At 44.4% G+C, this 10,514-nt stretch overlaps 1 long non-coding RNA gene across 4 annotated transcripts; it reads right to left on the reverse strand.

The window, feature by feature from the left end:
• Window positions 1-320: 320 nt before the first annotated feature.
• LOC120677296 lies at window positions 321-9,994 on the reverse strand. 4 transcript variants are annotated; one of them, XR_005676256.1, is made up of 5 exons: window positions 9,463-9,993; window positions 9,197-9,382; window positions 8,825-9,060; window positions 601-4,071; window positions 321-511 (listed from the first exon to the last, which is right to left on the reverse strand). It is a non-coding gene; the product is annotated as an uncharacterized LOC120677296 (long non-coding RNA). The 4 variants fall into 4 exon arrangements; XR_005676253.1 differs by having other exon boundaries at window positions 601-2,514; window positions 3,216-4,071; window positions 8,825-9,382; window positions 9,463-9,991; XR_005676258.1 differs by having other exon boundaries at window positions 8,825-9,382; window positions 9,482-9,994.
• Window positions 9,995-10,514: the final 520 nt, after the last annotated feature.

Raw genomic sequence — 10,514 nt, forward strand, 5'->3', positions numbered from 1 at the left:
TGTACCGTGCAATCTATCTCAACTTGCATCCGGTGTGCTTTTGTACTATGTTAGGCGGCTGGCCAAAAAGGGACCAAGTTTGTACTTTATATACTCTCTTTTGTACCTGGAACGAACGGTAGAGCTCCTGCTGTTTTTTTCTTAAAAGAAAAACATAACCAATCAATAAGGTTTGAGAATGAAATAGTGTTTCATTTCAAACCATAAATATTTAGTAGTGCAAAAATTTCAGTGGATCGCAATTCACATTATACAAGTACTTTGCACGCGCCTTGGCGCGCCCGGGCTTTTTTAAGCTAAAGTACCACGTGATAGTAGCATTTATTTGTAATCAGTTATGTATTAATAAATTATATAGCTAGGTATTACTTTGATGTCTGATCAAGGCAAAAGTAAGCTGAGCACAACATTATTAGACATATAAATATTCTAGCGGATAGTAGGTTACGTAGCATCTCTAATTTTTTGGAGCTTCTGGTGGTTGTAGAATATCATGCGGTGATTAGATCACCTACAAGTGATTTTTCCATTTGATTAGTGTGAAACAGTGCGTGATATGACTTTCATGAAGTAGAAGGCAGAGTTCAGTTTAATTCATACTTGTCTGAAACATGACGATGCTGTTGTTTTTTTATGATAAATAGTGGGAGGATATCATCTTTTGATTTGAACGATCGGAGATATGCTTTTCGCTGGAAAAACTTCCCGCCAGCTGTTGAGTCCAGTAACTTTTTTTTTGCGAGAAGGGAAAACATCATATTAAAAGACAACAGAGACAAGTACAGTGCTCCCCCTTTTTTGCAGAAGGGCCCCTAAGTAAAAGAAAATTACAAAGAAGTCCTTCCTCGGATCCAGCTGCCTGAGCATCTCGTCGATCTGCCGCACCCCGCACCGGAACACAACACCGCCGTCTTCGCCGCTCTCCCAGACGATGAAGCTGACAAACGAAGTTAAACCGCAAGACATCCTCGATACGTGACCATCGGCCGTCCAGCTTCCTCCTCTGACCACCCAACTCCTCCTCCTCCTTTGCGAACCGAAGCAAGACTCGAACAAACCGAACAGGAGCAGCAGGAAACCAGAAATCCACCCGCGTCGAACACAATCCGCAGTGGGCCACCATGGAACAACAAAGCGACCCACCCGGAAAACAAATCCGCCGTCGACAAAGACCATGCCGACCCGGAAAAGGAAGCTACCCCAGCAGCACACAGGGGAGCACAAGAAGTCCAATCCCAACCCAGAGAGATGGACACGGGCCAGAACGTACCTCAATTCAACGTCTCCGTGGCCGACGGCAACGCCATCGACACCACCAGAGAAGAGGAGAGGACAAAAGACTTCTGCACGCCGGAGAGCAAAGGCGCCCGCACCGGAGATGCAGGAACCGCCGACGCCTCCAGCGGAGAAACTTATTTGCCGACGAAGAGGTCCACAACAGGCACCACTTCCGGCAGAGGAAGCTCGACCGACACACGCCGGCAAGCTAGACCTAGCTCCGCCGCCAAGCAGCGACGGCGAGCCAAACCTAGACCTAGGAAACCTACATCCTAGTCTATATACATCCGCACGGCGATTCCGCGGCCCACCCCCCCTCCGACGCCGGACCGGCCGCCGGAGAGGAGGGGGGCCGGCGAAATCGCCGCCGGAAGCCTTCTCCGCCTCGGTGTCGCCCTTTTCTCCCCCTCTACTGTAGCCGAGCGGATAAGAGCGAGGGCAGTCTGTAGCCCAGACAATTGATTTATTTGAGTCCAGTAACTTTCTAGCAGCCTTCCAACCATTGTAGTCTTGTAGAGCAGCTCGGCACAATATAGAGCACTAGAACATTGTCACAATCCGTTTAAAACCCTCTGCCTGCAACCATAGACCAGTTTTCTGGTAATAGTACCACTCAGTATCTGCATCACCTAGTAAATTAAGGTATAGTGAGACCTGCTTGCTATAGTACTACTCATATATCTCTTGATGTACCATTACGCTACATATGATGTATTACTTCAGACAATGGTGGGGGACGGCATGGTGTAAACATGGCAGTAGTTTTATAACCCGTGACTGCGGTACAACTATAGGCCATAAGCACAAGAAGCTATAATCCTGCAGACCCTCCCTTGTCAGCTGCCACAATCACAATGTGTGTTTTGCACAAAGGGAAAAAATCTTTGTGTTTTGCAAATTCAGCAACACATCACAATGTAATAAATTTTTCACATATGTGGTTCAGTATACATGGACATTCAGCAAGAAAATACAATTTCATAGTGGATAGTGAAGAGACAAGAACTGTTATAGCATTGCATACCGATAACACTTTGTAGAAAACTCCTACATAGTTGAAATACGACTGAGCAAACAAAACAGGCCATGAGTTGGCATCAATAATAGAAGATGCCGAATTAAGTCAGGCCCTTGCTTACGTTCAGTTTAAAATCCTTCAATTCACTTTGAGCACTATTGCTGAACACGGATGACATGTGGAGGACCAGAGATGCGAGGGACCTCCCAGGTATTTCTCTGTCCGAAACCAAAAGGAAATGGAGATGGTATGCAATATATTACGGAGATATCTATCCAGTAGAAGGATAATACTATGTCAAATAGCAAGCTTTCACCTGGAAGTGTTAATATATTCTCTATATGTCAAATAGTCCTTTTCTTATTTTTTCCCCGGTAGAAGTAAATATCAAATTTATATGTTTGTAATGGAACATCTAAGCAGGGAAGATATTATTTATTTGTACAGCAGGAATCTAAACAGAGAAGTGCATTTACACATAACAATACTAAAGCTAGGATAGGGGGGACTAGCCCCAGCCTTCTCTCCCTCCTAAAGTGTAAGGCTTCTCTAACCATATCTGGATCTTCACACAGCTCTATTTTTTTGTAATAAGAAAATGGTGACCAAGGTATATAGAAGGCATTAATCAAATACAAAAAGTGAAGACCAAAGTAATGAAAAAGGAGAAGAACCTAAAAAAGAAAGAGAAGTATCATAAGAGATACTGTCAGAGGAACTTTCTACTATCTATAACTTCAGTGGAATTATAGGTAATATTTTTAGATAGTGTACACTGCATACTATTTATTGATAGATGTAAGGGCAAACAGTGGAATTAGTAATATGCAGCAATGCAGCATGGATGAGCGAACAATCAATTGCTATTTGTAGCATTGTCTATTAATAAAAAAAAAGAGGAGAAGCAAGATAAGCTTACCAAGTTACGTTCTAGACACTACAGGTAGCACCAGACTTTTTTCACTCTTCTGCCAGTACCATGAGTAGTACAGTTGTTAGATTATTAGTAATGGCAATGCAGTCGTCCACAAAGTTATCAAGTGTAAAGCTAAATCTTTCCATACCTGTAGTCTACCTTTCACTATCACCTGTGTGGTGGCAAATTAACTATGTGAGGCAGTAGCACTTTGTTCTCAAGTGGAAAGTAGCATGAATTAAATTTGATACTACAAGTGCTAATATCGGAAGAGGCAATTCCAATATTAGCCTTGTAGTATATAATTTAATTCATGCTACTTTACAATATTAGCACTTTACCTCTTCCGATATTAGCACTTGCAGTATCTAATTTAATTCATAATACTTTCCAATGAGAATCCCAACAATATTTTGTAAAAGCGATTGAGGTTCGTAACCCAAATACTTCAATGAGGCAACAATGAAATTATAAAACTCATAACCATTAAAAACCTAACCCTTTGTTTTGGTCCTTGTAGAAATTAGGTTCAGGAATGACAGCAAAAATATATACCATGACAATATGGTTGACAAACCACTTTTCCTTTGTTCCATGTTAACTTTTCTATAGAAATAATTATGTTGCGGAATGAAGTCTATTTTTCAGAAAATTACAACAGCTGGCTTGAGTCAGATTCATATCTATTTCATCTTTGCACAGCATAAATGATGAAAAAGTCCACATTGTATCTAAAAGGGAGCAACTTACTATGTGAACAGAAATCATCTGAATACTTCAACCATGAAAAATAATTTACCTTAAGGCATCCTTAATCTTTTAGCCATTGAGGTTCTATATAGCTTCAATCAGACATGTGCTGCACATCAATTTCAAACTATTAGAAATCTGTTATAAAGATTTCAATGATTTAAAAATATATGACATGTAATTTTTAAAATATTAAAAGGGGATCTAGCCATTTTAGAATTTTAAACAGTCCCTTACAACTTGGTAAAGGCAACACTATTAGTAGTAAGCTTTGCTGTTTCTTAAAGGCTCGGAACCAATGTTCCTGAAAGGATCATTTATCTATCACCTAGGTGTAACACCCCGGGTGTCTGCACAGTAATTAAATAGGTGTCTGCACAGTAATTGTGTATGTTTGCTATGTATCATGTGCTTGATTTGCTTAAAAAGGATCTTTTTGTAATTATAAAAGGCTATATGTGTAATTATGATTTTATGCAAGGTCCTTTCTTTAGTTATTTCTGTTTATAGCTTTTGTGGAGGGTGTTTTTGCAAAATTTCAGTGCATTTAATGCATGGCAGCAAAATTTACTTTTAACTCTATGTTTGAAGTGAATTTGCTTTGAAAAAGACAAAATTCCTAGAATTCAAAATCCCTTCAATGATTTTAATTTTAGCTCTTGAATCTTTGGTCAAATAAATTTTTGCACAACATCAAAGTTGTAGATCTTGAAAAGTTGAACAACTTTCATGTTGGGCACTTTTCCATTTGAGCTTTGGTTTAAAAGTTATCGCTAGTTTACAGTTTAGTCCCTGGAACTTTTGGTAATTGCAAAACGACCCTTTTCTTCCACCTCCACCTCCCTGCTCTGCTTCTCGTCGCCGTCCACCGACAGCGCCGCCCGCCGGCGCCTTTCCAGCCATTCCGGCCATTAATTCGCCGCGCGCTGGCACCCACGCGTCGCGGACGACCTCCTCCACCGCCCTCTAGCCTCGCGCTGGCCCTCTTCTTCCCGTGCCACGCGCCCCGCCGCTTCCAGAGCCGCCCAGGCGGCCGCCACCTCACCGTCGCCGTGGACAGCCGCGGACAGCTCCCGCCGCACCCTTCTAGCGAGCGCCTTAGTGCTACAAGAACCCCAGGACTCGATTTCGTGCGTTCCTTTGCCCTCTCCTCGCTCTCACACCGCAGAACGCCGCCGCCGCCCCGCTCGAAACCCCGGCGAGCTCACCCCCGCCGCGGAGCCGCCTCACCGCCGCTCCTCCGACCGCGCTAACCCCCTAGCGAGCTCCGCCGTGAGCCCGCGCAACTCCCAGGCCACTTCCCCTCGCCCAATCCTCACCGGAGCACCCTCGCCGTCGCTTGCCTCCGCCGCCGAGCCGCCCTGCTCCGTCGAGCCGCCGCCTCCGAGCCCCTCCCCGCACCCCAAGACCACCCAGTGGTGCGTCCTGAACCTGTGAAGCTCCCACACCCCTCTAACCTCGCCGCCGGTGAGCCCCTCGCCGGGAAATGGCCGGTCAAACCCCGCCTCCCCTCTCTGACCCGGCTAGGGACGTCGGTGTTTGAATTTGAAAAACCCCAGGGGGTTATCTGCGTAGTCAGTGACACATTTGAATAGTGCTATAGGGACTTGTTTGTAATTGTTTGCTGTGATCTTTGAAATTCAATATCAATTCGTAGAAAATTCGTAAAATAGCAAATCTTGATGTTTTGGAATCCTCTTGAAGAGCTCTATGCAGTAGAACCATAATATGTTAGGCTTTAGTTGCAAGTTTTTTCTGTATAATTTAATTTGTGTTACTAGTGCTTAAATATTCGTTGTTTTCATCTTTTTCTTAACTACTGTATAAAGCCATGTCTTGCAGTGAAACTTTTATGGTAGTTCACTCTTGTAACACTTGTTTTGCTATAAAAATTTCATGATTAGTTCTTTGGTGTAGCTATTTATTTGATTTAACCTTTGTTTAGTAGACTTTAATTATGGTAAATAGTTTCTGTTCATAATAAATCATGAATTTATTTATGCATGCTCTTTCTGAGTAGCTTAGTTTGTCCAGGAAGTTTGAGCCTCAGTTCATGACTAGAACAGGAGCTAAATTTATATCTTACTAATATGTTGTTCTGTTTTGTCTATTTTCTCTTATTTATTTCTGTGTAGATAAAATCATGAAAAATTCACTGTAGTTAGTTCATTTCTGTATTAATCTCCTGTTAAATTTTGAGCTTCTACTTTGCTCTAGTTTGACCTGTATAATTCAAGCTTGATCTAGATGTTATCTGAATGAAAGAATTGTTGTGATTAATTGGCTACATGTCTTGACATGATTTTTGTAGGCTAGCTTAGTCTGTTCATGTTCTGTTTAGGGTAATTTTTGCTAAATTTATTGTTGTTTGTGATCTGAGTTGTTGATTTAATTAGCAAACCTTGAGTTAAATGCTATAGGAATCAAACACCACTCATTTTATGAAGTTAGTATAACTTGCTTGTGCTGTTGATCATGATGCCTTGTGTAGTTAAATTTGTTATTTAACTACTCTATAAACGATTGTCCATGTCTGTTTTTAATGTTGTTCTTGCATTACATATAGACACGACTGCCTTATCGGACGGGACGTACGAGCTGATCCCGGAGTCTGACGGAGGTGATCTCGAAGCTCAAGTAAACACTGCTGAACTAACTGAAGCCCCGGACCAAAGTTCGGAAGAGCCTAGAGCTGAAATAGTTAGCAACTATCGAGAAGGCAAGCCCCGGACATAACCTATATTTCAAATTATTATCATTTACTGTTATTACTTACTTGTGCATTTACAGTTCTTAGGTTTTGAATTGAAACCCTAGATGCATGATCCTAGGAACCTATGTACTGAACACTAGACTTGAGTTCGACTACTTGCTAAGCTTATAGGACCGGTAAAAGTCGAGTGATTGCCTGTCACTCGCGAGCTTTATAGGAATTGTCTGTTTACTTTCTGTTATCAATATAAGGACGATGGACGGGGTTGTGATCGATATCATGACTTTATGTGAGACCCGTCTGTGTTGATGAACTTGCTAAGGTCGCGGTGTGTGGTAGTGCTGATTAAGTTTTTGAAAGTACTAGTCACATGCCGTAAATATGGTACGCGGCAAGCCTAGTAGCCGATTGGACCGGGGAGTGGATATACCTTTCACTCTCTCAGTAGGGATAAGTTTTATTTTTATGTTGCGCAACACTACGACTTCAAGGGACAAGGTTCGGCCTTGGAGCCCTGTAGTCGGGGAGAGTGACCCTATCCACAAGCCGGAAAGAAAGGTCAACGGTTGTTTGGGAATGACCCGACGGTGTTCCAGACGTGTGTACTAGGTTATCCTTGCAAGGTTGAATTTCGATTCAGAATCGTCCGCCTCTCACGATGAAATGAGACTGCTTGATCTCTTTGCCACACAGAGTAAGAAGAGCAACAATACTTTAATCAATCTTGATGTTTGCTTAGATTTCTACCATGATTGGATAGTAGTTGCTTACATAGAATGGTTAATCAACTAGAATCTTGAAAGCTAAAACTTGAAAGTAAGGACATACTCTTTATTGCTTTTCAGCAAAAGAAAACCAGAGCCTCACAAAGCCTTGCATAGTCTAGCTAAGGTGGGCTACTTATACCCGTTGACGGTTAAGTCTTGCTGAGTATTAGAATACTCAGTCTTGCTGTTGAAACTCTTTTTCAGGTATGAGTTTTGAGGATCAGATCGCTAGCTTAAACTACCCTTGCTCGTTGCCTCCTGGCTGGTCCGTAGAGTGGGATACGTCTGCGACCGGCAATAACTATGACGAGTGATACCATGCTTGGGCTAGCCTGGTGTCCTTTTGCGACGTGTTGTAGCCGTCGTGTTTTATCTTCCGCTGTTTTAAACTCTGAACTTAAATTATGGTTTGTATAACTGTTTTACTTAAGTTGGCTTTGTAATAATGGTTTTAACTGGTTTGTAATCATTACTATGCCTGTGTTGTAAAATTGTGGTTGTAATATCTCTGGACTCGCCTTCGTGCGGGGTATGCTTGTTCGATCCGAGAATCGGTGGTTGTATCGGGATGTTACCCGACAGACCAAGAATTGTTCCGTTTGAAATGCGTTTAAGCTCATGTTGCCTTTATGGTGATGGCCTGCGCACTTGAGCCGGGATAATTTAGGCGGTTCTGCCACACTAGGCATCTTGTTTTGCTGCGATAGATGCAAAGCAAATGGATTTAATGATGTTGCAAGGCATAGCACGCTTATGATATAAATGGTGGAAATAACTTGATTCTAGAGTCTTTGTCATTCTGATCTACTAAGCAATAAAGATGAAAAACCCAGGCAGGCCAAAGGATGCTAGCCCAGTTGGTTAGTCACTCCGGCGACACCCCTCAGGTCCTGAGTTCGACTCCCAGTGGGAGCGAATTTCAGGCTGAGGGTAAAAAAATCCCCTCACTGGCCCCGTGTGCCAAAGCACTGGTTGTGAGACGACCCAGGTCGGCCTGTGGACCCTTACATGGCCCAGGCAGGTAGTTCCCAGGGGTTACGTCTCCCAGTGTCAGGGCGGGGCCATGGTTCGGGGATTTTCTCGGTCGGGGAAGCCGAGGCTTCTTCTTAAGCTAATACCGGTGGGGCGGTCTTTCCCCACCCGGCCGAGTTTTTTTTAAAAAAAACCCAGGCAGTGCACAAAATAAAGCAGAAAGAGAAATTGAGGTTCTTTGGAATGTTGAAGGATCGTATAAGTTAAAAAAACAAAAATTTTCTTGTTGCAAATATAAGGATATACGGTGAGTAGCTAAAATACATAAATCTCATGACATATTGCGCTGTCTAAATGCAGTAGCAAAACGTTGTGTAAGCATGTGTCAGAAATCTGAATAATATGCAAACCTGGATGTTGTTGTTCAGTTGTGAGGAATGCTTCCGTGGCTACACTGCAGGATGCAAGCACTGAGCTACTGGCTTGCTAGACTGCCAGCCCCGTTCCCATCGAATTGCTCCTCTCCCAAATCAGACCACTCCACACTGGGTCAATCTTCTGTCCACCCAAAGGGAAAAGGAAACTAAAGCACAGAGGTCAATAGGAGGTGAAGTAGAAAAGAATTTCGTGTCCTAGATGAATGTACCTGTGGCAATACAAATTAGTTCTCATCTATTAACTTCAGTCCAGTGGAAGTAGTAGAGCATAAGCAATAAAGTATTAAAGTTGTAAATCGTATAGATCGAACCAACAACCAGTCAAAGTAGAGGGAAAATTCTAACCAGGCAGGTAGACCTGTTGTTTATGTGCAGATGAAACAACTACTATCTTCATGTTGGCCTCCTCATAAGCATTCTGTCGAACACTTTGGAAGCTGCTGACAAGGTGTATGCACTTGAATCATAAGGAGTGCAGGAGGCGCAGGAGGACAACGTATTTGTAGAATCACAACCATCATTCACTGCTCACTGAAGAAGACGGAAGTGAGAGGCATCGGCAGCGAGAATGGGAGAGGGAGAATTGGGGAGGTGGTGCTCAAGGGTCGTACCGGGAAGAAGCGAGCTCACATTGCGTTGGAATTCCCAAGGTCAGCCATGGCCGTGGCTGGCCACTCGCAGGCCGGTGTGTGCCCTCAATCCTCACAGGAGCCGGGTGGAAGGTGGAGGTCAACCTCCCCTTAAACGACGGCGCCGTTGCGGAGCTTGACGTGCACGGCGATGTTGGAGATTGTCTCGAGGCGCAAGGATGTGATGGTGAAGGGCGTGGTGAGGGGCACGTCAGACAGGCGAGCCTCAGCCTCCTTGAGCGCACTGCAGCCGGACGACTTCACGGGGGGACGGCGAGACGATGCGTGGAGGAGGAGGCGAGCTGGCAGGCGGCCGCGACGAGGGCAGGCCGTGGGCACACGGGGACGGCGAGACGATGCGGAGGCGTGTAGAGGAGGCGGGTTGGCGGGCCGCCACGACGAGGGCCGGCTGCGAGCTAGCGCCTGGTCTGGCGGCGGGCCGACGTCGGTGCCACCTTGCCAACACCGCGTCCTCCCGCCACTAGCGCTGGCTGTCCACCACCTCCTCACGGGGGAAGGTGATTAAAGAGCGGTGTTGGGGGAGAAGAAAGGTCTGGAAGCGGGGATATTTTTTTTACCGTAATAGCAAAGGACGGATAGGGTGCCGGGTGAGGTGAAATGGGAGCCGTAGATTTGCAATCGGACGCAGTAAATTTTTTTTACTGTCGTGGCCAACCGACAGCTTGAGGAGCGGTGCGGCTTTAACATATAGAAATAGAAATGAGTACGTTGCATAGCGGGGATAGCTCAGTTGGGAGAGCGTTAGAGTGAAGATCTGAAGGTCCCATGTTTACATGGTTGCCTTGCACTTGCTTCAATTTCCATGCTTACAAATGTGTTGATGCATCCTATTTATAGGTAGTGTGAGTTGATTTGGACTTGCTTCGATTCCGGTGCTTACAATGGGTCGATGCATCCTATTGCATCCTATTTATAGGCAGTGTGAGGTGCCTTGCAGGCGAAGGGCGAGGCGGTTGGCAACAAAGTAGGGCAGATTGGCCTTCCGATTCACCGACCTTTGATTATGCGCCCAG

Source organism: Panicum virgatum, chromosome 2K, assembly GCF_016808335.1.
Source record: "Panicum virgatum strain AP13 chromosome 2K, P.virgatum_v5, whole genome shotgun sequence".
NCBI classification, from domain to species: Eukaryota; Viridiplantae; Streptophyta; class Magnoliopsida; order Poales; family Poaceae; genus Panicum; species Panicum virgatum.